The 19,186-nt window shown below is 35.1% G+C and overlaps 1 protein-coding gene across 4 annotated transcripts in view; it reads right to left on the bottom strand.

Annotated features, from left to right (window-relative positions):
* Positions 1–19,186, bottom strand: part of NPAS3 (neuronal PAS domain protein 3) — a 617,745-nt gene that overhangs the window by 154,772 nt on the left and 443,787 nt on the right. The window lies entirely within an intron of this gene.

Genomic DNA, 19,186 nt, shown 5'->3' with positions numbered 1-19,186 from the left:
TGTCTATCTCAGGAAAGGGGCAGAATGTGAAGAGTTGTCATTGAAGAGTAGTCATGAACAGGCTGAGAGCTTGTGGGTCAAAACTAAGGACAGAAGAACCAACAGGAACCTTGTGGTTGGTGTATACTACAGGCCACCTGATCAAGGAGAACCAACTGATGAAGGCTTCTTCCTCCAGCTACAGGAGGCTTCATGCTTGCAAGCTCTCATCCTGCTCAGGGACTTCAACTACCCTGACATATGCTGGAAAAGTAGCAAGGCAAGCTGTAGGCAACCCAGGAGACTTCTGGACTGTATTTAGCATAACTTCTTAATCCAGCTGATAGACTCCCACCCGAGGAGATGCAATACTGTGCTATATGGTCACCACATCAGCGACATTAGGATTGGAGGCAGCCTGGGCTGCAGTGATCATGCACTGGTGCAGTTCAAGGTCCAGAGGGATATGGGACAGGTGAGAAGTATAGTCAGGACACTAAATTTCAGGAGAGCAGAATTCCAGTTCTTCAAGGAATTACTCGGTAGGATCCCCTGGAACGTGGTCCTCTGAGACAATGGAGCAGAACAGAGCTGGAAAATATTCAAGGATGCTTTCCATAAAGCGCAAGAGTGCTCAGTCCCCAGATGTAGAAAATTAGACAGGGTAGGAAAGAGGCCAGTGTAGACCTGCTGGTTAAACTAAAGAATAGGGAACAGCACAGGCAGTGCAAGCAGGGATGGGTAACCTGGGGCATTTATACGGATGTGACCTTCCAGTACCTGAAAGGAACCTACAAGAAAGCTGGAGAGGGACTATTCATAAAGGCATATAGTGATAGGACAAGGGGGAATGGGTATAAACTGGAGAAGGACAGATTTAAACAATATATTAGGAAGAATTTCTTCACCATGAGAGCAGTGAGACACTGGAACAGGTTGCCATGGTAAGTTGTGGGTTCCCCATCCCTGGAGGTGTTTAAGGCCAGGTTGGATGGGGCCTTGGGTAACCTGATCTATTGGGATGCCCTTGCCCATGGCAGGGGGTGTTGGCACTAGATGATGTTTAAGGTCCATTCCAACCCTAACTATTCTATGATTCTATGATTCTCTTTCTGTATGTCAGGTTAGTTCCATGGTCACTGCTATGGCAGTATCTGCATTTCTAAATGGGGCAGTTTTGTTATGAGCAGATGGTGGTATTGATCTGAAGCCCACCTTTAGAATGAATTGCAGTTAATTCGCTTCTTCTGCCATAAGACTGCAAAGTCTAGATATGGCCAAAACTATGTATATTTAAGCAGTACCAACAGAAAGTGGAGTTCTAAAATCGGAAGCTATGATGCCAATTCAAAAAAGCTTGCTAATACTTCTAAAATGTGTTAGGCTTTAGACTGTCATCTGGCTGCCTGGTTAACTCTTGTCTCTAATTTATGCCACTTTTCATCCTTCAGCGATAGATTCAGTTCATGTTACAAATTCTTCAATTCTAATATTCATGCTGTGAGGAATCCTTGAGATCTAAGTTTGATACCCCAAAAAACATTCCAAAATTTTCATTTTAATTTTTCATTTCCTATAACTTAAACTGTAAGCTCTCAGAAAATGCCTTTGTATTGCTTTGTGTTTACTCAACATCTGGCACAACTGACCTTCTCTTTGGCCAATGACACAGTCAATACAATCATGAATATTACCTTGGTTTTGAATAGATAGAAACTTACAGATTTCCATATCACTAGTGTTTTGATATCTGTCATAGGCACACTGAAATGATTTCTGAACTTTTGATATAATTTTTATATGCCTGCATGATTAAAATATTTGCCTTATAATAGAAAAAATCTTTTTTTTTTTAACTCAAGAGAATACGATCAGAATTACCAATGCTGATAATTCAGTACTAAGAAAAAACTGTATTCATAAAAATAACACTGAAAATGTTGCTATTTCAGCCCGACTTAGCAGATAACTAAATGAAGGCACTAACTTAAATATAGCTTTTTCCTCCTTTCTTCAGCCTGTCTCAGGAGCAGCTAGTAACATCCCAATAGAAATACTCTTATGACTTTAACAATTCTAGTTCTGAAACTGAAGAAATATGTCCTTTGTACATCTACTGAATGACCGTCTGCTAGAAAAGTCCTCTTACCTTTATTCCTAACTCTCCTTCACCTTTGTGATAGCTCTTGGCAATTTGCATAATAAGACAATGTATAAATATGTAAAAATGTTTATAATATGCCCTCTGATAAAATAAAAGAATTTTAGTATGGATAAGCAAGACAAGAAATAATAATTACAATACTAGATTATAGAAAGAAATAATGCAAAACTAACCCAAGATCATTCACTATACATATACAAAAGCTGCATGAAAAATATGCAGCCATCGCCCACAGAATTTTTCCTTTTTTAACAAAAGCAATTTTATTCATCGGAAATTATTAATTTTTCTCTTACCTAATGCATTTTCAAGCAACGTGAAAACAAGAAATAGGATCATTTAAGCAGGCAGTGATATATCAAAGACCTTCATTGTTCATTTGAGTGTCAAAACACCTTTTTCAAACCCAACACCAGTTCTGTCTGCTAGATGAAACACTTATTTTTGAGCACTGCATCTGAGTGGCTCAAATCTATCACCCAACTTAAATATTTTATTTGATATACAAGGGACCAGCTTACCCATAGGGAATTTACTCAAAGGAGTACATAGTTCTTCCTTAGCCTCTTTGGAACTCATTCTTCCCAACTGAGCCAATTCAGATTGTCAATTATTAGGAACTATACTGACTACTTTACTGTTTGGCTTGAACTTTCCTTGTAGTTACCCATGAAATATAATTTCTTCTTTGTTTACCCCTCATTAAAATGTATGCTACTGCTCTTCCTCTTTTTTTAACTTCACATTTGTTGTTGCTACCTTTGTACTTCTTCATTGTTCTGGTTGGGCCTTCCCAAGAGAAAGAATGGGACAAGACTCATTAATTTAGGTATATTTCTTTTCTCTCTTCATTTACTTAACATGTGCCTTTAAGAATGTGAAAGTGGACACAAAAGTTATCTGTTTTATAAGTTGAGCTTTAATTGATGACCCTAATCTGAAAACCTGGTCAAGTGTATACTGTAAAGGGAACAAAGTCTTTAAATTCAAGTTAATAGAATATTTATTACAGAGATAGGAGGCATGGAATAAACATTCTAATGTGGCAGTATTTTATTCAGCCATTATTTATTGTCATCAATATTCAGACACCATTAAGTAGTGTTGACTGAATGCGATATGAGCTAGTCTCAGGTAACTCTTATATCATATGGAGACTAAATTAGGCTTTTCAATAATCAGTGTTTCTTAATGGCTAACAAAAGGTATTCCTGTATTGCCCCTGTGTCCTTTATGAGTTCCACAAATAACTAATTAACCTCTGTAACAAAAGTCGTCATTAAAACAGGAAGCAATCTCTCTGTACAAACGATGGGCATCTATGAGAAGATCTCTTGAGCAACACGAAGCTTACACTCTTTTTTGTAGTGTTCTCTACAGAAATTAAATGCTTGTTGACTCCATGTTAATATCCATTTAGTAATCTGCCATTTTTGTTTGTTTTAATATAGCACTCAGTTTTACAGTAGAAAGGAATTATGCAGTTTAGAAGTATGAATATTAAAAAAGGATATAATTAAATCTGTAGCCTGAAACCTCTGTCTAAAGCTATAATGACAAATTTAGTCCATATTTATTATGGTGCACAAGGGACTTTAACTAGATCATTAGTTTATATGCCTTACTCAGTAGTGAAGTTCTAAAACTTCACATTTTGCATATTATTACATTATTCATTTTTCCAACTAGGCATAAAATATTACTTCCCAAGAGTACAATACCTAATTCTTCAAAATATACAAAGATAGCAATAAAATGATTAAATTACATCTCTTACATCTGTTCTTGTTGTCTGATTATAAATTAAAATGTTCAAAACCAGAAGAAAACAACACAGGTAACAAATACGTTTAACCTGCATTATCTTCTCAGAATTAAGAAATTTACTGAACTCAGTCCAGTCAGTTACAAGTGATACTGTCTAATTCCCCCTTTCCACAAGTTGTTGTGCCTTTTTTGAGAGGTTATGAAACAGAATATAATTTGACCATAGATTTAAAAATCATTGACACCGAAAACATAGGTTAGTTGCTGTGAATCCACCAATGCAGTTACTGAGAAAGACTGGTCAAAGAACTCAATGAGATTTCTGTGTGAACATATTGGTTTAAAAACCCCATAAAATATTATGCCCATCAGAAGAAAAATATAAAATACTATTCTAAACCACTACCCATGATTGCAAAATACTGCTTGGTGTTTTCTTTATCAATTACACATTAATAAATCTTTAATCCAGTGATGGAAACGCACCAGTGCAGGTGACACTGACAAATTATCTTTGGCACAGTCTCTGAACTCATAACACATTTCAAAGAAGACTACCTTGAATATAAAATGCATGAACTTTTAAATGTACTGAGAAATTTAATTTTAGGGAGCATTAATAGGAAAATTATTATTTACTGAAAAATTTAAATTTGAGAAGAATAAATGTATTTTAAAATATATTATTCCACTCACCTGGAACTATGTTTGCTTCCTAAAATCCAGAAATTAATAAAAACAAATATCTAAATTATTTAAATTACTGTGGTCATAATGGCAGTGTATTAATATTATGCAGCAAGGCATTATTGGATGCCATTGTAGGCATCTATGGATAAACTGAGGGAGTAGCAGTTATAAATTGTGCTCCTTGATGCTTCTGAACCAACTGAGTTTTCATCAAATTGAGATACCATACTATGTTTCCAGTTTTCGTCTGTCTTGAAAAGCTGTATTTACTTTAGATGAAGATTGCACTGTATGTTCCCCTGACATATGGCTTCCAGATACAGTTTATGACAATACCAAAAACATCTTCCTTTCTTTTTTTTTTTTATTTTTATCATGGCTGCTTCAATTGCAAATTGAAACATATAAAATAAAGAACTGTTTGAGCTTGAATGATCAAACCTCTTCCAGTTACTGAGCTAAATCCATGAAGCCAACTTATAAAAAGTCCCCTGAAGATTTAACTTACTGTTTTAAAATAATATTATTCCAGCTGATAATGAGTACAAAATAAAGCTAAAAGATGCTTCTATTAAACTGGGGGGCCGGGGGAGGAAGGAATAAAAAATGGATGAGGAAAGAACTTAGAAGAATTTGAAAGCTGCCACATGGATCTGGGCTTTTTGATAAAATATTTCTGTTTAAAAGACTGCCTTTGATTTATGTATTAATATGTTGAAAATCTACTTCATTCACCCAATATGCAGAGGGGCAAAAGAGAAAATGGAAAAAATAAAAGAAACTGGCTTCATTACGTGATGTCCCTCGATAAATAAAAACTCGATCTGGCCTCTGTCCACTGCTGTTCTAAATGAGCCCAGTCAGTCTGGCCCATGTTTTTTCATTTAATTTTCTCAAGCCAAATGACTACCATCTGCTGTCACAAAGCTGTCACACAATCAGTAGTGGAAGATTTCTAAGGAATATAATGGCTGAAGAACGAATATATGACATTCCAGCTTCTATCTAGCAGAGAGAGAACAGCAAACCATTTGAAAAGAAACAGCAGTAGTGTTCTCAGCAAGTGCATTGTAATACAAATCTTTATTTGGACTCAAGATGTTGACAGGTCAATTGAACAGAATAAGTCTAGTTTATGATGCAGTTGTCAGAAGTGGTTAAAGCAGGAGTCTGTTTACCGGTGCCCTGAGATATTCCAACAATTTTTCTTGCAAACCAGCACCTTGAGGTTAATTACTTTACCAATTTGAGTAAATGGCAAGCCATATTCCCATCTGTCTCCATTAGTTCCCCACTATTTCTCAATTTATGATGACTGGGGTCAAGGCTGTGGTACAAAAGAAGAGCTAATAAAGCATGAATGGAGTAATTTTCTGTTTAAACAAATGTAGTAGCCACAGCATAAATACGGAAGAGATGCTCTAGAAATGCATATTCTTTGCTTTGAATCCTCTGCATTCTAACTACATTTATGGAATAAAAACCCAAACACTACCAATGAATTATTGTTTCCATACTTACGTATCTTTAACAAAACTTACTATGTCCTGCGCAGCAGCCTATTGTCCACTCATACCTTGGCACAGAAATGAGAAAAGTTCTGAAAAGCCTAAAACAGTTGATCTCTACTAAGCTTATTTGTTCACTGAAGACAAGCTGCCTGGGAAAGGAAAAGAAGAATCTCCTTGTTTTCATATCAAAATGCAGCCTTATTGAAGATTTTCTGCTGAAATAAACATTTCTTTCTATCTATAACAGGTTTAGTGTTAGAATCTCTTAAAATCTATTTAGTGGTATGACTGATTTAAGAGCATCTCAAGGGACAATACCTATTTTATTTCTGTTTTTTCATCAAAACACTGTGAAGGTTCACTCTTACATTAAAAAGTGCAGATTTTACTTTCTTCTTTGGTTTTAAATTTAGCCATATAGTTATTTTCTATTCAAAATACTTCACATCTATAACAAATGCCTTAGATAAATAACTGAAGAAAAAATCTTCATCGATTTCCACTAACTGTTAATGAATATGCTAGATTGATAAATTCTGCCTAATCTACTTTGTCTAAACAATGTCAGTCTATAAATAGAAGATAATATTTTGTCCATTTGCCACAACTAGGAGAATTACTCATTAATTAAACACTAGAATAAAATAAATTTTACAGCAAATGAGGCATAAAGCACATATTTTACCATAAATGATTCAAAATAGAATGGAAGTAGCAATGTTCTATTACTGTTTGTGTAGTGTAAAAATTTTAATCCATGACATATCCATCAGAAACCACAGAAACCCATTAATGTGAAGCAAATCAATAAGTACATATACATATTAATTCCTGTAACATAGTCTACAGAATAATGTATCTTCAGATTACTATATTTGCTCCTAAGATGAGATCAAAAGCCAGCCAGTAAAGATGAGAGCAACACTGTAAAAGTACAAAATTGACTATCAACTCTGCTGATTTCTTAGCAAGTCAGAAACTAGGATTTATATTTATAATAGCCAACATTAAGAATCAATGCATATAGGCTGTTATTACTACTATCTTATCAATAGAATTTGTTGTGCTGTTCTTCAGGACTGCAGAATATTTAATCACTTCATGTTTTGCAAAAAAGCAAACTGAAATGCAGAGGGTTACTAAAGAATAACACTAAAATAACACTACAAACCAAACGACTTGAGTGCTGAACACTATGCACTCTGGTGTTGATCCACTAACTGCAATATCACTTACTTTAACAATGCAAGAGGACATACAGTGTACACCAAAAGTGCAATAACATTGCTGCTCTACTGGATGTTTGTTGCGAAGGCACAGGACATGTGGGAAGTTTAAGTGTAAAAAATGGTAACTTCTGACTTTATAGAAATAGCACATTATTAATATTCTACACATACCTCTAATTCGTAAAGTAACAGCAATGTAATAATTCTGTCAAAATATTTTGCAAATTCTTCTGAATCATGCCCAGTCTCGGGAACAGTAGAGAATCTTCTAACTTTGCTGACAAGAAAGATAGTTCCACTAAGCGTCATGTAAAAACACAGGAAAAAGTCAGTGGCAAAATTATTAAGATCAGAAAGAGACTAACAGTTTTCAATGTATTTTGATGACAAAGTACAAAAAGTTGAACACGTTATGCTACAAGAGAAATATTGCCCTTTTGTAAGCATTAGTATTCAAAATGGAGTCTCAGGATACATCAATGAGGGTAAGGAACCTAATACACACAGAAGAAAAATATTTTTAAAAAGAGATCTTGTAAATACATAAAAAGTTTATAAACATTCATATACAGAAAAATCTTGAAATACATTGTGTGTACACACCAAATTCCAGGTCTACCAATCTCTTTGAGAAGTTTGTTTTCAATAGACAGTCTAAAGCTCTGTGATTTTTAAGGAGAGCTTGGCTTTTTTTTTTTTCAGAATACAACCTAAATAAAGCAATTTATTACCTAATGCCAGACCAGCAAGACAGAGAAAATTAGAACAAATATGTGTTGAGTGTATACATGTATGTGAGTATTTTTAAAAGCCTATTTGGTGTAGAGTGTACAATGACTAGACAAAGTATTATAGTAGAACTGGTGGAAGCTTACATTGCATTCTGAAATGTGTCCCATAACTAAGACTGTGCACAGGAGTCTTAGAATATTTAGGATTATTCAGGATGGATTGGATCACAGCAGGTTGTTTTGTACAGCCTCCTGCATTTATAGCAAAGGCCTTATCATTTGGGAGCACATGTTTTAATTGCTTAAATATGAGAGGATGAAAAGCAACCTTCCCCATCTTATTGGAAAAGAGCTCATCTGAAAATTCACCAGTGGAGTAAAAAGTGGGGAAAAAGATACACCACATTTTGTTAAGATAATAACAAACTATATCAGTATATCTGACCTCATTACAATTTATACTTAGTTTGATTAATAAATTTTTTTTACTGCAAAACTAACAGCAGCAGTACTAGATCCAAAAGTTCCAATTATTTTCCCATTGCAACTCCTGAAAAATGAAACAGGAGATGAAAGGAACTGTTCCTAAGAAGAACAAAAATTTAAAAATAATTAAAAGAAAAGAAGAAAGTGAAAATAATATAATTCTATTCTCCACACAGTTTCACTTGTCAGTTTTTCTCATTATTTGCCTTCTGATTATATTTTACAAAATGTTCTTCTGCTGGTAGTGTGGATTCTACATACTAATGTTGCTGTGACATTACTGAAAACCCAAACCAAACACTTAAAGATGATCAGGAAAGAAGATAAGGGGAAAGGTGGTTCTTTCTGTAATGGTCACTTGGAGACCATTTTCCTTTATTATCATGTAACAGAAAGCACAAGCAGGTAGAGAATTTAAACAGATGAACAGTTGTCTTTTCAATCTTTCAATAAAATCCAGATGAATTCTTCTAAAGAAGTTCTTCAGAAGAAACTTCTATTTCTATCAGATATTTTCAACAAGCTTCCTGTATAGAATGATAACAATAACTCTTATCTTTTATTTGATACACATTTCTCCCACTGCTTCCACCCAATTTGGACCTTGTGATTATAAAGAACTTTTAAACATCTTCCTTCTATGCCCACTGAGAACTCACATATACACCTATAAGTAAAATATTCATATTAACCATGCCAAGCAAGCAAGCTGCATACTAGACTAGAAAATTCACCAACAGAAAACTACTGGATGTACCCGAAAACACTATTAAAGTTTACGCTACCAAACCTGAGGGTGTTTTGTGTCTTACTGAATAAAAACACAAACGTTCAAACATCCTCAAGAGAAGAAGAAAATGAAAGTCAGAACCCTTTACCCTATGAGAACTTGCAGAGGGAATACTATGAACAGAAGTTATTGATACTTGAACAGCTCTCGGGCTACATGAAGAGGATTACCTGCCTCCCAGATCCATTAGGAGAATTCCACAAACTTCTTATCCTTGTTGACATTTCAGAAAACAAGCCAGAGTTTGAATGGTACAAACCTCAAACTTCATGTACGTTCCTCCTGTGGTATGCCCAGAGCATACTCAATGTGAAAAGAAACTTTCACTGTCACATTCTATGCTCCTCTACCGCCACCCAAAATATTTCATAATCTTTCACAAGCATTAAAACTTAGCTTAAAATGTAGTCTGCAAAATGTTTCAGAGGAGTTCATGTGAAAAGGGGTAGGAAAGATATTCAGGAGCTACATGTTTCACATTCTCAGGACAAGCCATCATGACCGTACGATCTAATCTTGCTGTCTGACTTCACTGAACAGAACATGCCAGTTAGACCCTGACAGCCTCAAAGTGGGTGTCCTGGTCTTGTAATATGAGTCACTGAGTGCTAAGCATAATTGGAAGTAATCCAGTAAAGTAATACCTTTTGAGACCAGAGGTTAAATCTCAAAAGGGAATTTGGATGTAAAAAGCCAGCCTCTTACTTTCTAAGTCACCCAGACTCCTCAGCATTTCAATTTTAATCACTTTTCATCCCCGTGTTTCAGTGGATGAAGTCATAGAACGGAAGGTTTTATATGTTTATCAAAAATCTTCTGGAATGTGAAAAGCCACTGGAAACCCTTTGCGTTACACTGTTTCATCATCTAACTAAAAAAATAGCCAGTACCAATACGTAGGAATATTACAATGCATCATTAAGCATTTAGAAATTGCTAGTATCAACTAAATAATAAAAATAATGATATAGGGACTGAAGTGAAATGGTAGTTAGCATATAAAAAACCTGCAAGGTATTATCACACTGATAATTATCTCAGCCAAGAGAAACTAGAAAGTAACAGGTCAGTGATATACAAGTTTTTTTTAAAAAAAAAGTCTCAAAACCAGATAGGATTGTCTTAGGGTTGCATTCAATTCATACCTCATTTCAGCTGCCACACTGTTTTACAGGATGAAATGGAAACCACCTTTAAGCAGTATAAAGGGTTGAATCCAACTTCTAATTTGCAAAGTACATCTGCTTTATAGAGCATTTCTGCAGCAGGCTCACAATTAGAAAAACATGGCTTGTATTTCTCTCACTTCCTAAACCATAAAAAAACCTGGCTTTATTTTTAAAACACTAATTACAAGATAGGGAAAATCCTCTAATTTCTAGGAACACACTCATCCAAGAAAAACAATTTGTAAGAAGAGTAACAAAATAATTAGGAACTGTACAAAGACTTTATTAAACAAACACATTTGATGCTTAGAATGCTGACTTCTCCTGTGCTTCAAATTTTTTTTCATATTCTTGAACCAGCAGTGCTTAAAGCAAAAGATGCAGCTTTGTCAAGTTATAAAGCAATAAGACATATTGGCCTGCTTCTGCTAAGAAACTCCTAACCAAAACATAACAAAGACTTCTCAACTTTGGTTGTGCTGTATCTCACAAAATGTCCTAAAATATTCTAATGACTCCTACAGAGAATTTGTTCAGTTTTGTAAATGTCTGCTGTGTGCTTTGCTGCTCTTTGTGGCAGGACGGTTGGGCACGCTTTCAGTTTCTTACTGTAAAAAGAATGAATGTATCTGATAAATGGAATAATTTACTCTCAGAGTTGCTTGACTTGTATCTGTTTAGTATGAAATCTTAGGCACAAGCAGTTGTACATATAAGAAATTTTACTGCTTTGCCAGATAAAAAAAAAACACAAACAAAATCCGGCTACATATGAATAAAAGCAAAGCTTGTTTATAACCTGTGAATACTTTGGACCTTAGAATTTATGGTGGCAGAGGAGGAATCCACCAGTGAAAAAAAGAGAAGGTGAAACAGCTTTAAATGCCCAAACTTCTAAAACTAGCTTAAGGTTTCTCTGTTTCTTTCATCTTGTGAACCATATTAGGAGTGACTGAGCTCAAAACACAAGAATGAAGGAATACTACAGAAAACTGAATGAGAAAGAAAACATTTGTGAGTGCTTCTCTGCTTTTCCAAACTGGATCCCGAATCTTAAGGTGTTTAGATTTGACACAGCTTGATACTGAGATGACCACTAGGACTCAGGCTGTGCTTATACCCATTGAATAAGCGAACTCCAACAACTCTTGGCAAGATAGTTGGTTGCTGAGTACCACCACCTGGTCAGTATTTCTTATAACTAAATAAGTGGGTCTCCTTTAGGAAGTAATAGTTTTGGTTGTTGCACTTTTAGAACCATAACCTTGATGAATAAAGTAATTTTTAAACTTCTAATAAAGACTCAGCAGTTCACATGAAGTTTCAAGACATGCATTTAAAGTGGAGTGCACTCTAAATAGAATCACTGTTCCTAAGCATCTCAGACAGAAGCTGTGTTTAGAGATAGAGCTACTGTGTCCATGAGGGATAACACCTTTTGACTGCATAAGGGTTCTTATGCTAGGAACATGTGATGTGAGAAGGATGATTGTCTTTTTTTCCCCTTTATGGAGCCAAACACAGCTATCCAAATCTGAGCATGTTTCTTGCTGAGCAGGTCAATAAGAGAAATCATGAGCTGAAGAAATTAGAATAAGTATTATTTCTCTCTCCATTGACACCTAAACAGCTCTCATCATCTCAAAAATTAAAGCTTTTTAGGTACTGAGTAGTGCCCCAAGTACTCTGGCTTCCAGTCAAGACCCCTACCATTTTACTTACATCTATTCCAAAACCACAGAACCAGTTAGTTTTGCTGTTGTTCATACACCTATTTCAGCATGTCTTAGAGGAACTCAGGAAGAAAAGTAAGGATTGATATGGCATATCCACCATATAAGGATATTTGCCTGACCATGAATGAGAACTTATACAGTAGAAAACTGATTGTTTCAGAAGCAAAAATTTCATCTATTCCTATGTTGTGACTGTTATTTCAGTCTTAGAATCTGATATATGAGGTAAGCATCCTTGAAATCAGCAGATTAATATCTCAATTGCTACCATGCTTATATTTCATGCTTACATGTTGGAATGCTTGCAAACTACAAACTTTTTTTCAATGATTTCTGGTTAAAACTTCTCAGTCCCTGAAACCACAATTTTTAAGAGAAAATCCTTTTATAGATTACTGCTTAAGGTCTTTTCTAGTTAAGCAATTCATCAGGAGCCACATCAGCATCCCAGCTACTCTGGTTTTTTACTGCTTTAAGTAAAGAGTGAGGAACTGTATGAAGCGTCTTCTGGAAAAGATGACTGCATACTCTTTGTGTTCCATGCATATAACAGAAAGTGTAGACTGTATCTTAAGATGGGGCAGGCCATTTCCTACAGGGAAGTAAGGTGCTCATCTGATTCTAAAATGGCATATATTTTCTTTTGATGGCTAGACAGCGGGATGTAATCTAAACTCCAAACTGGCAGGGTGGTTGGAATGTGGATAGTAATGCTGATTTGATAGCTGAGCAATGAAACCTCCTGTAGGTTAGTTCCCATGAAAGAACTAATAAGGGCACTTGTTTTCAATCACAGATGCTCTCTGTTTAGTCCTATTCTGAAGTGCTTTATTCAGAGTTTCCCCAATCAATATTTTGACTTTGAGAGGCAGAGCTATTAAAGGTTGTTTAGCTTGAGAGCTGGAATGCCAAGTCTTGAGCCAGGCATCCCTCCTCTACTGTTTGACAAAAGAATGCAAAAGAAAAAAGAGAGCAGATGCAAAGAAAGAGAGTAAATTTCCACCCTGACAGATAATTTTATTTTCTATTATTTCTTCCTTTGGTAAACATATTTTCTAGATTTAAAAATATACAGAAGCAAAACATTGGAGAAACATACCATGGAGAATATGGTCATAATATAATAACTTTTCTCTAAAATGAGCAACAGTTTTCTGGTTATCGAGTTCTGGAATGCCACTTTCCCTGCACAGGAATGAAATTTTTAGCAAACTCGAAGATATTCCTTTGACTATTATATAGAGTGATTAGCTAGCTAAGTCACAATTTGGATTTATGCACCAGGCTAGGAGGAAAACGTAACAGGACAGGAATATATTGAAAATCTCTCTTTCTTTAGGTCTGACAATGGATTTTTAGGCATCAGGAAATAACTCAGCTTTAGTTCTAAGCTGTAAAATTATTTTAACATGACCTATGAATACATCAAAATCCACTTCAAGCAGCAGTTTGGTTTTGCAACTCCCATCAAGAAAGGAAAAAAGCTATTGCACCAAACAAACACATACAATGAGAGAATATACTGTCTCACCATGACAGAAAAATGACAAAAGAAGGCTGAACATCTTTGCAATTCAAATACTTGAGAAAACTTTATTATACAGGTTTCATACTTGAATTCCCAATCACAGTGTACGACTGCATCTTTAGCATCTGGTTCCAGTCCCCAGTATGCAGTCATCTCTTTTTGGTAGATTATTTGTATAGCAACTTATATTTTGTTGGATATTCTTCATTTTGGCTATATATCCTTACAGAAATTCTGCTTAATTTGCATAAGGGTTATATTCTATTTGATTTTACTTCATATGTCTTTGTTTTTAAGATTATCACTTGCTAGCAACAGTTCTTTGGCTTCCAAATGCTGCTTTTCCCAACATATCTTAAAATATTTGCTAGAAAGAACAAATAAACAAAGAAAAATGTCTGTGGTTTAGTACTGCTCGTGTCTTGAAGCCAGAAGTTTCTGAAAATCATCAGTTTGGCAGTCATACATCTATCCGTCTTTTTGTAGCTTCCACTATTACAGGCAACAATCTAAAGACCTTTTACATTAAAGGAATAAGAATAGAAGAAAGCGCTTCAGATGTTTGGTTTACATTTATACTATTTTACATCAGTGCTTGTCACTATTTTTTTCTCACTCTATCCTTTTAGTATTGATCATCTACTTTTGATCTCACACACTGAGTAATGACATTGTTTTCACAATGTTCAGGTTGGAGCTATTTTTTAAGACTGCTTGCTATCAACACAGAAGCCAAACTGGTTACATATTTGATAAGAGGGAAATAAAGATTGAATGAGCACAGAGCAACATTTTATTTTTTTGTACAATCACAAAGATGATTCCACGACTTGCAAGGGAAAAAAAATATCGGATAAATTTTTAAAAATGTTTTCAAGAGAAACAGAAGCTTAAGTAGTAGATACTGAATTGTAACAGATAGTTGATATCTTCATTGAACTGGTCTGTTATAAACACTTAGTTGCTTGATTTTTTTTTTTAATAAGTGATAAGGCAGCATTTCTTTGTTTTAGTACATATTGATTCTTTTGGTAGTAGACTGTAAATTTCTGCTCAAAGATAAGTGGGTTTTGCTTTTAGTGGAAGACAGCAAATAAGTCACCTGTATATGCCAAATGGAAACTCTACAGTCATCCAATTTACTTTCACTCTTGATTCAAAGTAGGTGTTCTTGTGTTGCAAACTGCAATTCCCAATTCCTGTTGGCTAGCCCCACATGCATCAGACTGATTATTTGTTTAGCAGCACTCAGCACACTGAACAGGGCAGGTTTGTTCTGCTGAAGACTTTATTACCCATCTGCCGTGAAGCACGGCTGTGATATAATTCATTCTATTTACCCTAAAACAACAAGAACAATAAAATCACTTCTCAGGCATATGCAATGTTATGAGGAAGGGGGAAATAATTTGACATTTTGCCTTCCAATGTCTTTTGCCAGTACTCAGGAAAAAAATATTATAGATATAGTCCTTTCATTAGATGCAGTTAAATAAACCTAATTTTCCTTCCCTGAATTTACAGCATGGAGGAGACATTCCAGCATTTGGAATGTACTTATTTCTCAACTGCAATTAACCAGTTGATATAACTACTTTATCATTTGTAGCATTTTATGTTCTTTCTTTTACAGACTGTTTTTCATAGTTCTAATTTAGGAGGGCTTTTTCCTTTCATCAGGATAAAGCGCTTTATTTAGGGGTTATTTTTGTATTAAGTCCATGCAAATGGCTTCACTACTACGTAAAATATCTGAGAAAACCATGTAAGTACTCTCCCTTCAAAATCCTCCAACAATCTTTCTTTTGTTGATCTTTAAAGTACATCTTCCACAGTTATAAAACAGGATGCTGAATGTTTAGAAACTATTACACAGACAGATACACTGGGGTGTGGATATGTGTGTGTGTACTTGCATGAAAACGGGGAAGGGGGGGGAACGAGGAGGAAGAACCTGAATAACAATGATTTCAGAAAGCAGAGGTTAGAAAGAAACATGCCTTTAAACAGTGCACACGGTTGTACCTTCCTTTTTGTAATTTAGACAAAACCAAACTGAAGGTATGTGGGAAGCTAAGCATGGTATATCAATATTTATGCTGCTTGGAATTTACAAACCAGTAAGCTCCTATGCAAATGTTTGAGCTACATAAAGGAAACAGTGTTTTCTGCACATCGCGCTCCAAGTCATATGCTCTGAAATAAAGATTTCAAGAGTATACTGGCCTTTTTGAATTTTTATTATACTTAGAAAGCTGTCATTTACAAGGCCAAACCTCTACTCAAAAAAACTCCTGTTTTAATGATGGTGCATATTATTTACTGCATGTACTGGCTATGAATACATTATTTAAAAAATGCTTCAAATTGGCTGAAAAATGTACAAGCATTCCCTTTCTCCCCCTCTTCACCAACTCCTGCTCAGCAATTTCTCCATGACAGACACTGAAACAAAGCAAATAATACATTTTTTCTTTAAACTGACATAGATAGCTATTAATTCTAAGCCCTTTGCTAAAGTCATATACAATAAGCTTAAGAATAACATTTTCTTTAAATTCTCGATAGTTCTGCATGGACAATTTTCAGTTCTGTCAAGTGAAGCCAAAGTATTCTGGTGTCATGTTTACAGCCATCTGTGTAGATGAAAAGTCAAGCCTGGACAGCTTTGATCTTGATAAGGTGCAGATTTTATGATGTGAAGGTTTACTACCTTAGTTTGAAAGCAAAAATGGATTAAAATGCTTCATGGGCTGGGAAGAAATGGTCAGAGAGATGAAGCTTCTCTCAAAATAAGTTTTCCAAATATCAGAAGACACTAACTAAAACAATGGTACCCAGCTGGAAAGGCTTAACCTGCCAGTATTTTGTTCATGCCAATAACCTGTGAAGACAGCTCTACAAGATGAAAGAATTACAAAAGCCAAGCCAAAACACTTGAAAAACCACACAATTCTTCTAACTGAAAGGGAAACTGAACTTAAAAAGTGTAGATGCACCAGAACCCTATAAAAATACTTCCTGATTGTTTAGTAAACCCAAGACAAAGGTTTTCTTGCTCCTTCCAGTTTTATGTAGTCTTAATAGAGACTTAATTATCATGACCGATTTCACTGTTAATTGTTACAGTCATAGCTTTAATACTATGGCTCCTCGAAGAAGGAACAGCAAAAAGTAAAGGTGGGGAAACATGGGTCTTCTTGGCATCAATGGCCAAACAGTCATTTATATCATGCTTTCCTGATTTCATGATACACATTCAAGACACGAGGCTCCTGTTCTTGGAAGAAGAGAGCATGCAAACATCATCAGTTCAAGAGTAGTAACCCAAACGGATTCAGAGTGAATAAAAATGCTTACTGTCATCTGTGCATTTGGGATTGTGAAGGGAGGGAAGTTTGGGCTTTAAATTCATTGGAAAAAGCAGAACACCAGATCTTTGAAACATTTTTGAAACATATATGATGCCTTAATGACTGTTAAGCATCACGGTTGTAGATAATAGCTGCCTTCTAAGTTAAGAAGGTGCAAACTGTGATATAAAAGCACATGGAGAACTTGAGAGTGAATTATTAAATAGAAATCAAGACAGTTTTTTCTGTCAACCTACTGGAACTAAACTGGAAATTGAAAGAAAAAAACATAAAAAATATTTCCTTTAGGAAAGAAAGATCTAATTCTCTTCCTTGGACTCCTCCACTTCAGGACAGATACAGGGAACAATTTTCTAAAAATGTGTCACATTTAATTCTGTGGAAATTGTAGTAATTCATACCTTAACTATTTCCATGCAACAGGGATCATGCAACATGAATCATATGTGCCTTGAAGGAAAAATGATCCCTTTTCTTGTTATCATGGGATTACTACAGTTTTGTGAAGCTGTAATTTTAAATGAAAAACATAATTTTCCATTATATCGCTTGTGTGCATGGATTATATTTGAATTACTAGCCAAAAGTTCCTATTGTTATTGTAATTTTAATTCACATTTTGACGGGTAGGAATTTGAGTACCTGGCACCAGATGCAGAAATTAAGAAGTCAGCCACTCTCCTGATATTTCTTTTTAAGATAAATTTCCAGAGGATATTTTTCATGACCTGGTATTGGGATCTACCTGTTTCTCACAGAGAAAAAGATCAGAAAGCTGCATCTTTTGCCCTCAGTTTTGGCAGTTCCACAGTGAGGTTATTCTCCATTCTTTATTTGTATAAAAGTGTTTCAATACAGTACATGACTTCAAACATGTATCATGTGTTGTAAGAGTGTCTGGACAATGGAAAATGGCAAGTAATGCAGCGCTTGGGGCTCAGTTTCAAATTTATTATCTAGAAGCACATTCTCAAGTGGCTGACTAACATTATCCGTCTCTTCTTCCTATAACTAAATACATCCAAGTGAAAAGCAGCATAATGCAATCATAAAGCTTCCATCTCCATCCCCCTCTCCCAATCTTCATTTTATTTATTGAAATTTCCCTTTTATATTTAATGTACAGAGAACAGGTATTTTGCGCTACCACCACTGCAGGAGCTTTTTAAATGACTCAAGGAAGTATAGCTTTCATTTAGGTTTGTGCCCTCCAGTCTGTTTATACTGGTCGATACACTTGTCTGAAAAATATAATGGATTAGCACATCATTCAACAAACTAGTCAGAAGGCAAGCTCAAGGCGACAGAGACCAAAAAGTAAATTACAGCCAGTCGTAGGGACAGGCCATGCCTAGAGCTAGGAAACATCATATCAGTACAAAACCTGTATTCTGGGAGAATGTTACTTGAACTGAAATGGCTGAAAAATTTACACTGAAATATAACAAAATAATCAAAGCCATGATTTCACACAACTATAAATTGTACAGTTTATGACACATAATGCAAAACCTGAATCTCACAAGCAGTGCATGTTACTGTCACACCTCCTATCAACAGTAGTCATTGTTAATCTGTAATATAAAATGAGTATTTCTCTCCAGTTAAGTATTTTTTATATTAGAGTTTATTTAATGCATTTCAATGTATGAAAACCAGAAAGTACCAAAAAGCATGTTGTGAAAAGGCTGTGAAATACATTTTACATAAGTTAAACAAATACATCCAAAGATGTGATACAGCCTCAAAAGATGCAAGATGATTCTCTTTAGAACACAGGTGAAATTCAGTAGCTACCATTTTTAGCAAATATGTAGATAACTCATTTCTTCTCAAGAAGTGATCCTTGTGCATTATTCTTCTTTTTGAACCTCCAGAAGATGATCATAAAACTAAAATAAAATTGTTTCATCTTTACTGTGTTTTAAAACTTCGTTATTTGCAATAGATGCCTTAGTACTGCATTTACAAAGAGAAAACAGCACTAACGTTCTGGTAGAGATTGAAAGCCATCATACCACTGAAGTAACCT

This window comes from Phaenicophaeus curvirostris, chromosome 5, assembly GCF_032191515.1.
Source record: "Phaenicophaeus curvirostris isolate KB17595 chromosome 5, BPBGC_Pcur_1.0, whole genome shotgun sequence".
NCBI classification, from domain to species: domain Eukaryota; kingdom Metazoa; phylum Chordata; class Aves; order Cuculiformes; family Cuculidae; genus Phaenicophaeus; species Phaenicophaeus curvirostris.
The sequence above is the reverse complement of the archived record's forward strand: the minus strand, read 5'-3'. Positions and strand labels throughout refer to the sequence as shown.